Consider the following 15,032-nt stretch of genomic DNA (forward strand, 5'->3'; position numbering starts at 1 on the left):
GAGAAGCAGGGAAAAGTAAAATTTTAGTCTATTATCTTATATAAAAAACATCATGAATTTATAATAATTTATTTTCATTAAAAAAGTTTAGTCACCTGTCATATTTCTTTATGAAATAAATAATCTAGGCAAAATAGATTTTTATTTATTTTTTATTTATTTATTCATGATAGACAGAGAGAGAGAGAGAGGCAGAGACACAGGCAGAGGGAGAAGCAGGCCCCATGCCAGGAGCCCGACGTGGGACTCGATCCCGGGACTCCAGGATCGCGCCCTGGGCCAAAGGCAGGCGCCAAACCACTGAGCCACCCAGGGATCCCCCAAAATAGAAGAATAATATCTATTTTTTGATAAAGGCACTTTATAACAAAGTGAAACACCAACATGAAATAGAATATCACGTTAAGAAATCCAAGAGCGTACATTTATATATAGTGCATGTAATGTTCGCATAAGTCAAAGTACTTTTAAGAATAAAACAAGATTTTATGCCTTAAAAAAACAAGTCTTTATGTATTACTGTTTAAATTTTGATCTGCTCTACCAAATATGAAAAAGTTTAAATTTTTATGCCCATTGAACAAGCACTAACTGCAGGATATAATCAAATACAACTATATTTTTGTCTCAACTATCCTCGTAAAATTCATGCAGGGGAAAAATGTTCCCTTGCAGCTGGGTGACCACTTCAGCAGGCCCATATAATTCTTCCAGCCAACACTAAAAGCAGGAAGGCCTATGGTCACTTTTAGTAACAGACCAATCTTCACATGGTCATCAAATCTTTTTTTCCCAACCCCGGCTTTGTTTCTTTTTTACGACCTCTTCCCCCGCTCCCCAGCTGCCATACTCTCTAAAATAGGCATGGGAAAGAGCGAAGCTGGGACAAGGCAGGCTAAGAGATTCCAACTTAAGTGGTCCCGCCAAAAGATGTCTGATCGTGTCTGAAGCAGACTTTTTTTCTCAGATGCACTTTTGTGGATTCTTCAGTCTCACCTCAGAGATCTTGTGACTGTAGCTCCACTGTCAACGATAATTCATTTTCCTCCTGACGGTCTTGCTGTCACTTAAAAGACCAACTGTTGGAGCTTCATTGTCCTTAATCAAAACAGCTCCAGACTGCCCCCCTCTCCTCCACTAGGCCTGCCTCTGACGTATAGGAAACATTCAGAATGCTTTGTCCTGACAAATGTGGGAGTGTAGACAAATTCCAACACAACCAACTCTTGGATAGCTTTGCCTACGGGAGTGGTTAGCCAGCTATACTCCTCTCCTTGTTGGATTTCTCAGGGGATTCAGACCCCACTCCTCTCTGCCCCCTAACCGAAAAGAACTCTTTAAATCTCTGAATGGTCCCTCTAAAGTTCCTCTCACTAGATATCAAGTGTGAGAGTATGCACTCCTACTTCTCCCATGTCGTAAGAAGAGGCCATAGCATAATTCTGAAAGAATCCTCACAAAATGTTCTTCCTTGACCCATAAGTGTCCTTCTTATGGGTTTTAGAGCCTTTAACTGGTTCTTGAACATGAAATACATCACTTTTGAATTTCACACCTTAGTGCCTTGGCTAAAATCCCAACAGCCCATTCTGTTACAATAATAATCAGCAACAGATGAAGTTAGGTTGATCTTTTGATCAAATTCAAGGAGAGGGACGCCTGGGTGGCTCAGTGGTTCAGGGCATGATCCTGGGGTCCAGGATCCAGTCCCACATCAGCCTCCCTGCAAGGAGCCTGCTTCTCCCTCCACCTGTGTCTCTGACTCTCTCTCTCTGTGTGTCTCTCATGAATAAATAAATAAAATCATAAAAAAAAATTTCAAGGAGAAATTAATTCTTGAATGAATAATTAGTTGCCATTGTTAACTCATAAAATTTCTAGCTTTTATAAAGTTTTAACATGGCAACCCAGAGAATGCAAAGTCTTATGGGTTATGACACACAACATAAAAATAAAAGACTGCTACTGCCCTTCACCCCTGCCAAGTCTGATTGTATTATTACTAAAAATCAGTAAAAAAAAAAAAAAGAAAAAAACTCAGTAATATTTTGAGATCATTTATATACTCAGAGATGATTATATTATTTAATCCCCAAAACTCTGTAGGTAGGTACTCTTTTTTTTTTTTTTTAAGATTTTATTTATTTATTCATGAGAGACAGAGACAGACAGAAAGAGAGGGGTGGGGTGGGGCAGAGACATAGGCAGAGGGAGAAGCAGGCTCCATGCAGGGAGCCCGATGCAGGACTCTATCCCGGGACTCCAGGATCACACCGAGCTAGAAGGCAGATGCTCAATCGCTGAGCCACCAAGATGTCCCAATAGGTACTCTTATTAAGTTCATTTAACAATTGAGAAACTGAAATACATAGTTACTATACCCAGTATGGTAAAATTTTTATTTAAAACATGCAAACTAGCCCTAGTCCCTTGATGTAATTAAACCAAACACCCACACAGGGTTTCCTAATATTGTTGAGAAAACAAATCTTTTTCAATAGAAGAAGTGCTATTTAAATCATGGATTAGCAGGATCCCTGGGTGACTCAGCAGTTTAGCACCTGCCTTTGGCCCAGGGCATGATCCTGAAGTCCCGGGATCAAGTCTCGCATTGGGCTCCCTGCATGGAGCCTGCTTCTCCCTCTGCCTGAGTCTCTGCCTCTGTGTGTGTGTGTGTCTCTCATGAATAAATAAATTTTAAAAATCTAAAAAAAATAATAAATAAATTATGGAATAGCAATATTCTCTCCCTTCCTATTAAAAGTGCCTATTACAAATTCTAGGCACTATCCCAGGCTGTTGAGAATATAAAACAACTAAGAGACTTCTCTACCTTCCAATAACTTCAGCCTAGCAACACATATGCAAAAAAAAAAAAAAGATCCAATAAGAACACTACATAGAATGTGATAAATGCCTTAAGAGATATAGATGTCTGGGAGATCCCTGGGTGGCTCAGCAGTTTAGCGCCTGCCTTTGGCCCAGGGCGCGGTCCTGGAGTCCCGGGATCGAGTCCCGTGTGGGGCTCCCTGCATGGAGCCTGCTTCTCCCTCTGCCTGTGTCTCTGCCTCTCTCTCTCTCTCTCTCTCTCTCATGAATAAATAAATAAAATCCTTAAAAAAAAGAGAGAGAGATGTCAAAAAATGTATAAAAATGTCTTTAGAAAGTGTTTGCATACTCTTAATTTTATGTGTGTGTGATATTATAGGGACATCAGAGAAAGGCCATGTGGGGAATCTTTTTAAAAAATACCAGGAAGAGGGATCCCTGGGTGGCGCAGCGGTTTGGTGCCTGCCTTTGGCCTAGGGCGCGATCCTGGAGACCCAGGATCGATTCCCACGTCGGGCTCCCGGTGCATGGAGCCTGCTTCTCCCTCTGCCTGTGTCTCTGACTCTCTTTCTCTCTCTGTGACTATCATAAATAAACAAAAATTTAAAAATATATAAAAAAAAAAAAAAACCAGGAAGCAGGTAGCTCCAGTGGCCCAGCAATTTAGCGCCACCTTCAGCTGGAGGTGTGATCCTGGAGACCTGGGATCGAGTCCCACATCAGGCTCCCAGCATGGAGCCTGCTTCTCCCTTTGCCTGTGTCTCTGTCTCTCTCTGTCTCTCTCTCTGTGTCTATCATGAATAAATAAAATCTTGAAAAAAAAAAATACCAGGAAGCTTTCCAATTTTCCCATTCAGATCCTTTGTTTCTTACCCCTTACCGAGAATGAATCTTAGCTCTTGGTATATGGCTAAAGGAGAATGCAAATTACTCAAAGGAAGTGGTTAGGTTTAATACATAAGATTTTCCTGCAGGGGTACCTGGGTGGCTCGATTCGCTAAGCATCTGTCCTTAGCTCAGATCATGATCTCATGGTCCTGGGATCAAACCCCCTTGCTTCACCTCTCCCTCTGCCCCTCCTCTCTCTCATGCTCATGCCCTCTCAAATAAATAAAATCTTTAAAAATAAAAAAAGAAGAATTTCTTGCACATTAAGTTAAATAAAGGTGTTATAATTATGTAGATGTAAATGATTGCAAGGGCAAAGTGTTTACAATTGAAAATATTTAAAGAGAAGAACTACTGTGGTTAAAGGTTGATATCATTTCGCCCTTTTTCGGTAGCTCCAACCCCCATTTCCACTTATCTTGGCTTCTTTCAAGATAGCTTTGCTCTGTAATATCTCAACATTGGTCTAATACTTTCAAATAAAATGAAACCATACTATACGGGGACGCCTCAGTGGCTCAGTCTGCCTTTGACTGAGGTCAGGATCCCAGGGTCATGGGATTGAGTCCCACATCGGGCTCCCCACAGGGAAACTGCTTCTCCCTCTACCTATGTCTCTGCCTCTCTGTGTCTCTCTCATGAATACATAAATCTTTAAAAAAAAATAAGAAACCATACAAAACTGAGATTAAAATGTAAAATATTGGGATGCCTGGGTAGTTAAGCAGTTGAGCGTCGGCCTTCGGCTCAGGGCATGATCCTGGGATCCTGGGATCGAGTACCATGTCAGGCTCCTTGCAGGGAGCCTGCTTCTCCCTCTGCCTATGTCTCTGCCTCTCTCTCTCTCTTTCCTCTCTCATGAATAAATAAATAAATCTTTTTTAAAAATAAAATAAAATGTAAAATACTATTTAACAAAGTTCCAACAACTCTTGGAGCCTTGAGCTGTCTGGCAACTACATAAAAATTTAATAATAAGTAGACTATACTTGCCCATTTCATTGCCACCCTAAATTTTATTTGGTAGTTATAGTTCCACTAAGGAGTGGCTTTTAAATTATTTGCATTTGGGGCACTTAGGTGGCTCAGTCGGTTGAGCATCTGACTATTGATTTTGGCTCAGGTCATGATCTTAGGGTTGTAAGATCAAACCCTCTGTCATACTCTGTGCTCAGTGAGGAGTCGGCTCCAAACTCTCTCTCTGCCTCTGACCCCACGCACAGGTGGGTGGTTTCTAAAATAAATAGATCCTTAGAGATCCCTGGGTGGATCAGTTGTTAAGTGTATCTGCCTTTGGCTCAGGGAGTGGTCCTGGAGTCCCAAGATCGAGTCCTGCATCAGGCTTCTTGCATGGAGCCTGCTTCTCCCTCTGCCTCTCTGTGTCTCTCATGAATAAATAAATAAATAATTTTTAAAAAAATAGGCCCTTAAAAATTTATGTACTATCCACTTCTAATAGTATCAGAGTACAGTGGTCAAGCAAAACACCCTAAAGAGAATAATTATAACATGTGTTGAAAAAAAGTATTTATCACACTGGAAAATGTCTAACACTGAAGGTGAAGGAGAGTTCACCCTTGAAAAGCTGAAACTGAAAGAAAAATTGTAAGTCTGTGGGCTTTTTTGAGAATCATCAAACTATACAGGTACTGGATAGACCAGTTAGAGGCCAGACTAAAGAAAGTAGCAGCTGAAAGCTGTAAGAAATGAGCAAAAATTACCAGCTGCTGCATAGCACAAAGTGACAGAGTTTACAGTTTGAATCCAGGCAAGCTGACTGCCTACCAGGAACAAAAACTCAGTAATTCTTGGAAGAACACAATAGAATCAGAATTGCTTCAAAATATTATCTACAATATCCATGTTTCAACCTAAGGTTATTAGACAAAGAAATAAGTAATATTAATTGACCTTGAATGGGCTAGATGTTGCATTTAGCAAAGATTCCAGAATTTTTATTATAAATATGTTAGAAGTATTAAAGGATAGCATTTTCAAATAATTGAATACCTATTGTCTTATTTAGCATGCAGATAGGAAATCTCAACAGTAAAATGGAAACTACAAAAAAAAAAAAAAAAAAGGAAGCTCCAGAGTTGAAGAGTTGAAAGGCACCATAACTAAAGAATGCATTATAGGCTCACTAGCATACTAACAACAAAAAATAAAAAACATATAAATCTGAAGACAGGAAATACCCAATATCAAGAAAAGAGAGAAAAATAATAATAAAAATGAACAAAATCTTAGAGATCTGTGAGACAAAAATCAAAAGGCCCAACACATGTACAACTGAAGTCCTAGAAGGGAAAAAGAAAAAGGAGGGACAATATATATGAATAATTAAGGGACCTCCAAAATCACAAATTTTGTGAAAAACATTAACTTACAGATCTAAGAAGCTCAAAGAACCTCTTAAGCAAATCAATCCTAATCATAAACTTCACAATGCCAAAGATAAAAAGAAAATTTCGAAAGCAGCAAAAGAAAAAAATGAACTATTATATCCAAGGGGAAACGATACCATTATCAGTTGGCCACTCCTAAAAAATAACGGAGGACAGAAGACACTGGAACTGTCATATTCAATGTGCTGAAGACAAAAAACTGTCAACCATGGATTTTATATACAGCTAAACTATCCTTCAAAAATGAAGGCAAAATAACATTTTTTGATAATAAAAACAGAATTTGTCATTGGGGGGCCTTACACTACAAGAAATATTAAAGAAAGTGTTTAGGCTGAAGGGAAATGATACCAGCTGGCAAACTTGGGTGCAAAGGAAAGTGACATACCCATACATATGCTTTTTCCACATAATTTCATTATAGAAACTTATGTGATTATTAAGGCAAATTATAACACTGTATATATGATTATAGCACTAAAAACGGAGATAAATGTTATATATTGTTGTGAGCTTCCTATATTTCACTGGAAGCAATTCTGTATTAATTTAAAATGCATTTGGGTAACTTAAAGATGCATATTACCCAGAGAAAGCATTAAAAAATAATGCAAAGAGATATAGCCAAACAGCCAACAGAGAAGTTAAAATTGATTACTAAAATTATTTGATTAATGCAAAGAAGGCAAAAGAGAAGGAATAGAATAACAAAAAACAGAAACAAGTAAAAAACAAACAGCAAAATGTCAGACCTAAATATGACCATATCAGTAATTACATTAAATAAAAGTAGATTTAAAAAACTCTAGTCAAATGGCAAAAATTATCTGACTAGATTTAAAAACAAGAATTATAGGGACGCCTGGGCGGCCCAGCGGTTTAGCGCCTGCCTTCAGCCCAGGGAGTGGTCCTGGAGTCCTGGGATCGAGTCCCACGTTGGGCTCCCTGCATGGAGCCTGCTTCTCTCTCTCTGCCTGTGTCTCTGCCTCTCCATGTGTGTGTGTGTCTCTCATGAATAGATAAATAAAAATCTTTAAAAAAAAAAAAAACAGGAATTATATCCTCTTTAAAGAGATGCTTTTAAATACAAATACACAAATAAATAGAAAATAAAAACAGGAAAAAATATGCCATGTAAATAACCCTATGAACCCTAGACAAAACAGACTAAGAAGTATTATAAGGGCAGCCAAGGTGGCCCAGCAGTTTAGCGCCGCCTTCAGCCCAGGGCGTGATCCTAGAGACCTGGAATTGAGTCCCATGTCAGGCTTCCTGTATGGAGCCTGCTTCTTCCTCTGCCTGTGTCTCTGCCTCTCTCTCTCTCTGTCTCTCATGAATAAATAAATAAAATATTTTTTAAAAAAGTATTATTAGAAACAAAGAGGAATATTTTATAATGATAAAAGTGTCAATGCATCAGGAAGATATAACAATGATAAATTTACACTCAATAACAAAGCTTCAGAAATACAGGAAGCAATAAAATTTGATCTTTATTTCACACCATATGTAAAAATTACCTCAAAATAGGTAAAATTTAAATGTGAAACTGAAAACTATCAAAGTTATAGAAGAAAACATTGGAAGAAATCTTTGTGACCTTGGGTTAGGCAAAGATTTCTTAAATACAATATTTAAAACAATCCATAAAATAAACCTCATTAAAACTAAGAACTTTTCTTTGAAAGACACTGTTAAGAGGATGAAAAGGGAAATGTAAATTTAAAAAACAATGAAAAACCACACATACCTATTAGAATGGCTAAAATGAAAAGGACTAATCATACAAGTGCTGAGGAGGACATAAAGCAACTGAAACCAACAACTGAAACCGTCACATGCTGCTACTGGGAATATTAAATTGTTCAACCACTTTGGAAATCAGTTTAGGATTATTTATTTATTTATTTATTTGAGAGAACTAATGGGGGGAGGGGCAGAGGGAGAAGCAACAGGCTCTCCACTGAGCAGGGAGCCCGACACTGGGCTCAATCTCAGGACCCTGGGATCATGACCTGAGCCAAAGGCAGATGCTTTAACCGACTAAGGCACCCAGGTGCCCCAGTAATTTTGAAGTTAAACTATCCCCTACCATATGACCCAGCCATTCTGCTCCTAGGTATATACCTAAGAGAACCAAGTATATATCCATACAAAAACTTGTATACAGCATTTATAGCTCATTTCTAATAGTCAAAAACTAGAAGAAATCTAATGTCCACAAAGAAGTGTCTATATAAACAAATTAAGGTGTATTCATATAATGGAATACGACCCAGCAATGTAAACAGGAGTGAACTCCTGATAAAGACAACATGGATGAACACCAAAATAATCACACTTAGAGAAAGAAGATCCAAAGAGTACATAAAGTATGCTTCCATTTATACAAAATTCTAAAAAATACAAATTAATATATAGTGAGAGGAAGCATATCAGTGTTTACCTGGAGGAGGGAAGGAGCTGGAAGAGGGATTATACCAAGAGCCACAAAAAAAACCTTTCAGGGTGATGGTTATGTTCATTAGCTTGACTTTAGTAGTGGTTTCACTGGTGCATACACATGACAAAATACATCAAATTACATCCTTTAAACATGCAGTTTATTACATATCAATTATACCTCAATAATGCTGATTAAGAAATGAACCTATATGGAAGATTTCAACAACAACAAAAAGATGTCATAAAAAACAAACACATAAAACAAAACTAACAGAACTAGACAATCCACAATCACAGTTGTAATTTAGCACATCTGTCTCAGTAACAGAAATAAGGCCAAAAAAAATCATTGAACTATAAAAGTCTGAGGATGCTATAAACCATTTTAGCCTGACATTTATAGCATACTATATCCAACAACAAATGCAGAGAATTGTTTGCTCTGCCAGGAAAAGTGTTAATCACCAATGGGAGGGGTGAGGACAGATGGAAAAGAGAACATTTCTGGAATGTCTGCTAATCCATGGAAAGGACCTACAAGAATTGTCATTAGCTCCTCAGGCAATCCTGTGAGGTATTATCTTCATTTTAAAGACGGGTAAAATGAGATTAGGGATCCTAGGCAACTTGCCAAGTATACAACTTTGGTGGGATTCAAACATCCAGGTTGGAAACACGAGTAAGAAGACATGCCCTAGAGCCCTTCATAAAAAAACACCCACCAGGCACCCACAACCAGGCACCATGTTTGAAGTTGTTGATAAAAAGTTATCCTTTCCTGGAGAAGCTCACAATCTAGTTAAAGTAAGACAAAATCCAGACCTCAGTCAAGATGGCACAGTGAATTCATAGTTCCATGCATCATCCTCTGTTCCAAACACAAAGTAATGATACAATTAGAAAACACACACACATACACACATTTAATGATACAAAAAAGACCTAGTTATGGGCTACAGACTACCTGCAAAAAGGAATGGACTAAGTTGGGTCTGCCTTCTGGAATCCAGGTCTGGAAGCAGGCATTGGCCATTGTTAAAAGGACTAAAAGTACTCCCTTTAACACAGAAATAAGCCAAGCTCACTAAGGCCAGAGCTGGAATGCCCCACACCTTGCGAAAAGGAGACTGGAGGCAAGTGTGAGCTGGATGGGAATTTAGTGATTTCTGTTCAGATTAAAGATTTAGAATCCTACAAACCTCTAGGGGAAGGAGGATACAGCCTCAGCCTCATGACTAGGCCTGAAACAAGGTCACCACTGACTCTCTGGCTGGTCTGTGAGATTTTTAGTGTTACTGTGGAACAAGAAGTTTAAAAGACGTTGTCTAAACTGGGAGTTCAGGGAGCGAGATAGAAGACCCATGACGGAGGGAGGGTGAGGAAAGAGGGAATCAAACAAAACATTATACCTCCTACTCAGAATGATTCTGTAAACTCAAATTCCAAAAAATTGAAGCCAAGTCCCATGCTAACAAAGACAGCCCACAAACCACCAATTAGCAATATAGTCACTCCAGATGAAATTAATTCTGTAGACCATGTGACTACCACTCCAAAATGAATGTTTAGAACTTTCAAAGAAATAAAAGATATTTTCACTTTAAAAAACCATGAAACAAGCAAAAATAAAACACAGGCAAGTGCATTTTAAAAAAAGAGTATTAATTAGAACTCCTGGATATGAAAAAATAGTCCCTGAAATAAAAAATTCAATACATGGAGAAAACTTTTTATTTCAGATTACAATCTAAATATGAAAATTACAAACCTTAAAAAAAAAGAAAAGAAAAAAAGAGTATCTTTTTTATAATATTTTATTTACTTATTTGAGAGAGTGAGCAAGAGAGAGCATGAGAGAATAAGTGGGGGGAAGGGCAGAGCAGGAAGTCCAACCCCGAAGACTCCAGGGTCATGACCTGAGCCTAAGGCAGGCTCCCAATGAACTGAGCTGCCCAGGCGTCCTCCTCTCCCCAAAGATTATCTTGAACTCATGGTAGAAAAGTATTTCCAGACATAAGCACAAAGAAAAATACAGATAAAATTTACAATTCCTATGCAAAAAGAGGCACTAGAACTAAAGCAAAAGGAGACAAGTCATAGGGGTGACTGCAGAATGGGGGTCACTGCAGGCCATATACATATGTAGTAAATTATTATCATCTTGCATTTACAAAGACGGGCTACAAATCAGTAGGGAAAAAGACAACTCAATAGAAAAATAGGCAAAAGAGTTCACAGGAAATATACAGAAAAGAAAACCCAACAGCCAGTTGACATTTACAAAAATGCTCATTAATCAGAAAAATGCAAATTAAAAGAAAAATAACAGAATATAATTTGGCAACAAATAATAAGAATGACTATACCAAGTTTTAATGAGGCTATGGGAAAGTGGGAATTCCTATGCACTCCGACATTAATTGAAATAGCCACGGTGAATAGCAATTTAGCAGCATCTAGGAAAGCCAAGGATATGCATATTCCACATTCTAGCAATTCCACTCCCAGTCATGTACTCCAGAGAAATTTTATACATGTGCACCAGAAGACATGAATAAGAATGTCCACTGAAAAGTTGTTTGTAATAGTAAAAACAACCTAAATATCCATTAGCATTAGAATAAAGAAATGCTGGTATTAATATCCACTGGGATACAGATTCACACGCATGTAGTAATAGTACAAAACATGATGAGAATAAACAGTGTAAAACATCACAGCACAGTGATTACTTCTGGGAAAGCACAGATGAGGATCATAAATGAAGGGATAAAGAGGTGACTACAATCGAGTAGTAGTTATATAGAACATGTATTTCTTGTATTACCCTCTACTTTTTTTTTTTGAAATATTGAATAAAAAAATACATAAAGTTAGTTTTCAGATCCTCAAAAGGTTCCTCACAAGTACTCCTCTAGAATACTGGAGGAGATAGAATAACTTTATAAAAAGGGGCTAACAAACGGGGTTGCCTGGGTGGTGCAGTTGGTTGAGCATCCAACTCTTGGTTTCGGCTCAGGTCATGATATCGAGGCCGGTGACAGGCTGACTCAATGTGGAGTCTGCTGAAGATTCTCTCTCCCTCTCCATCTGCCCCTCCCACTCATGTGCGCACCCGAACTCCCCTTCTCAAATAAGTGTTTTTTTTTTTAAAGGGGCTAACATGAGGAAAACAACTTCAAACTCTTTCGTTTATAAAGCTCATTGTAAAAATAACCGACTACTCTGGTAAAATTGAAATCTTCAATCCCATATATTCCACTGCTCTGGAATTAAAGCTTCTTTTCACATTGTATTAATAGTTCTTTTAAAACATCAAATATATATTTAAAATAAATATTTAAAACACTGAATTGAAAAACACCAAATAACAATAAAAGAGCTATTATCCAGAAGTGATGGAGGCATCATTTCTGTATAGCCATTTCATGGTGCTTACAAATGAGACTTTTTTTCCCCTCTGTAAGTTCACAGGTGCTGGCAGTTAGGAGCATAGTTCTAACACTTGCTGTGGCTTAGATCTGCCCTAAAATTACAGGTTGTAGTTTGAGGTTATACTCTATGGTTTCACTGATACTGACTTCTTAGCTAACTTGTATCTACAACTCTTGGACACTCTATTCTCAAATTAAAAATACCCAAGTCTTATCTCAACAGTAAGATAAAAACTTGAGATTTCTCTACTTTTTATTTTTTAAAGATTATTTTATATAGAGACAGCAAGTGAGCAAGCATGAGTGGGGGGGGGAAGGGCAGAGGGAGAGGAAGAAGGAAGGAAGCAGAACCCTGAGATCATGACCAAGAGTCAGATCCTCAAGCGACTGAGCTAAGCAGGCGCCCTTGACTTCTTTACTTTTTTATTTTTTATTTTTTATAAATTTATTTTTTATTGGTGTTCAATTTGCCAACATATAGAATAACACCCAGTGCTCATCCCATCCAGTGCCCTCCTCAGTGCCTGCCACCCAGTCACCCCCATCCCCCACCCACCTCCCCTTCCACCACCCCTAGTTCGTTTCCCAGAGTTAGGAGTCTCTCATGTTCTGTCTCCCTTTCTGATATTTCCCACTCATTTTTCTCCTTTCCCCTTTATTCCCTTTCACTATTTTTTAGAATAGTGTTAGATTTATTTTAAAAATTGTGAAAACAATACAGAGAAGGCCCATATATACTCCACATCCAGTCTCCCCTACTGTTATCATCTTTTATTAGTATGGTAGATTTGTCACAATTAATGAGCCAATACTGATACGTTATTCAGTCTATACAAAGCCCATACTTTATTTATATTTCATTAGTTTTCACCTAATGTCCTTTTTCTGTTCTGGGTTGCCACATTATATTTAGGCATCATGTCTCCTCAGACTCCTCCTAGCTGTGAGTTTGCCTGACTTTTGTTTTTGAAGTCCTTGACAGTATCAAGGAGTACTGATCAAGTATTTTGTAGACTGTCTCTCAATTGGGATTTGTCTGATATTTTTCTCATGGTTAGATTGCAGTTAATGAGCGTTTGGGAAGAAGATCACAGAAGTGGTCTTTCATTTCATCACATCATATCAGGAATACATAGTATCACAACATGACTTATTACTTTTGATATTAACCTTGATCACCTGGATGATAGTGTTTGTCAGGTCTCTCCACTGTGAAGTTTACCTTTCGCCTTTTTCATACTGCTTTCTTGGAAGTCACGAAGTACAACCTACACTTAAGGAGTAGAGAATTACACTGTACCTCTCTGAAGGCAAAGTATCCACCTACATAAATTATTTGAGATTCTTCTGCAAGGAGATTTGTCTATTCTCTCACATTTACTTATATGTTCAATGATTTATTTATATCGGTACAGACTAATGGGTATCTATTTTATACTCTTATAATCCAATAATACCTTATTTATTTTGTTGGCCATTGGGAACTCTTTCAGTTGGCTCCTGTGATCCTTTGACATACCCCAAATACTGTGGAGTATATTTTCTGCACCAGTCCTAGAATCAACCACTTCTGTAAAGAGCCTGGTTCCTTTTATCAGAGAATGATATTAGAAACCAAGACCTGGCTGCTTAGTGTGCTTGTTGCTATACAAGCATCATTGCTTCTAGGCCCTCTCAGTTCAGAGAGCTAGGTAATGCATCAATACATGTACATACACATTTCTAGAAACACCTCCTATACATAACCATCCAGATCTACATTAAACTAAACAAATTCACATAGATTTCTACAACCCTAATCCATTATCATATAAATCATTCTAGCCTTCTCCATTGCTTGTCCATAACCTTCCACTCTCACAGTGAAAAATCTCAGAATCTCCTATTTTTCACCACAGAAAGTTATACAAGTCAAAGGAGAAATGAACTTATGCTTTAAGAGGAAATTACTTCTCCAAATAACCATATTTCTTCTGTTTGGTAATATCAAGATTCTGTAAATAAAGGACTTTAAAGAAACACTAAGTTCATCTGAATGTTTATCCCAATATTTCCAGGTTTTGGCATATATAGAAAATAATAACACCTGTACAGACCATTGAGGTATAATGGACAAGGCTGCTCATGGCTGCAGACAATGGCTCAAAGCTTGGGACTCAAGAGTGGGGAGGATATCAACACTGACGCTAACCTGCAACCATTCACCTTGCTTGGGAGGAGGGGGAGTGAACTAACATGGCTCTAACAACTACAGAGATAGATTTCTGGAATCGTGTATTACATACTACTTCAAAAATATGAAAAGTAACAAAGTCCAAGGTTAAAATATTCACAACACATCATATTCATATCAACTGCTGGGTCTCCAGGGTTATCTTTAATTCACAGCTCTCAGAAATTCAAAGTAGTATACAGATGGTTCTGAGTTTGTGGAAATTTTTTTTTTCACTCCTTAGATTCACAATTCCAGCCTCAAATCCAAAGCTCCTCACTCCAATTTACTGAAACTCACACTAAGAGCAACGAACATTTTCTAACCTTGCCATTGTTCAGAGCAGAAGACAATATCCTCCAGCCCACATCCAAAAGGCAGTGTGCTGGTCATACAGCTAACTGTGAGTCGGCTGAGGCTTCTCATGAGAGGATGCCAACCTGGCAGTCTGCTGGTTTGGTCTCTAAAGGAGATTAATCCAGTGTAATTTAAAATACCCACAGCACAAGTGCTGAACTCCTGGGCAGCGCTTATCACAAGCCCTGTTGAAAGCAATGACATTTAAAGATGGGGAAACTGTGCAGTGGACTCTCCACATTACCCTAAGATTACGCCAGACCTGGAACCTGTGAACTCAGATCTCACGGGCCACTGAGAGCACTGCTTTCAGAGTTGTCTCTTGATGTCATAGCCTCAGGTGTCATCAAGACACCAAGAAAATCCACCTGATGAAATCTATTATTACATCTACCACAAGGGTAATGCCAACATTCTTTCATTCATTCCTCAGTGCTTCCTACAAGAGGCTAAGGGTTA

The 15,032-nt window shown here is 38.2% G+C and overlaps 1 protein-coding gene across 2 annotated transcripts in view; it reads right to left on the reverse strand.

The window, feature by feature from the left end:
- SLC16A10 (solute carrier family 16 member 10) overlaps nt 1-15,032 on the reverse strand; it is a 118,201-nt gene that overhangs the window by 53,890 nt on the left and 49,279 nt on the right. The gene's annotated exons all lie outside the window — the stretch shown is intronic.

Source organism: Canis aureus, chromosome 7 (assembly GCF_053574225.1).
Source record: "Canis aureus isolate CA01 chromosome 7, VMU_Caureus_v.1.0, whole genome shotgun sequence".
In the NCBI taxonomy this organism is placed as follows: domain Eukaryota; kingdom Metazoa; phylum Chordata; class Mammalia; order Carnivora; family Canidae; genus Canis; species Canis aureus.